Source organism: Sinocyclocheilus anshuiensis, unplaced genomic scaffold, assembly GCF_001515605.1.
Source record: "Sinocyclocheilus anshuiensis isolate Anshui unplaced genomic scaffold, SAMN03320099.WGS_v1.1 scaffold881, whole genome shotgun sequence".
NCBI lineage: Eukaryota > Metazoa > Chordata > Actinopteri > Cypriniformes > Cyprinidae > Sinocyclocheilus > Sinocyclocheilus anshuiensis.
This window is the reverse complement of record NW_015558695.1, coordinates 708,613-709,265: the sequence shown is the minus strand read 5'-3', so window position 1 is coordinate 709,265 and position 653 is coordinate 708,613.

Here is a 653-nt window from a genome sequence, read left to right as displayed (position 1 = left end):
AGCTTGTAACACTCCAAAGAGAAAGGAAAACTTGAAATCGCATCATATGACCCTTTTAACAACAACACAAAGAAATTCATGTTACCCATGTTAAAATGATTTTTTTTTTCAGTTTTGTATTAAAATTTAAGTTTTAGTTATTTTAGTACCATTTAAGTATCAAGATAAACTAAATTGCTTAGGCAACTAGCTGACATCTTTTTCTTTCAATAAATCTTTTATTTGAGTTTTATTATTATTTTTAAGTAATGAACGTTTTGTTATGGTTTTACTTTTAGTTAACTATAATAACCCTATTTAACCTTTATATTCACATTGTGAGATATGGCATGGCGTGTTTGTGACATAACTTAAATGTAAATAAATACACACTTACACATACGTGCTTCTGCTGTGTCAGTGATTTACCGGCAAATATTGCGTGGGCCGTGTGGACGGGAAGGTCTCTCCTAGATGGTGAAAGTTGGCTATGTGACAGTGGTCTTCGCCTGGCTGTCTGCTCCGCATTCCCCCCCGGACATTCTCACAGTAAATGTGTGTGCGGCCGCCTCACCGCTCTTCCAGTCCACCTCCTGCCGCCCACCACCTACAGAAACAGGAAGTCAGGGATGTTCCTGCGGGCCGCCATGACGGGACCTGATAAGATCTACTGT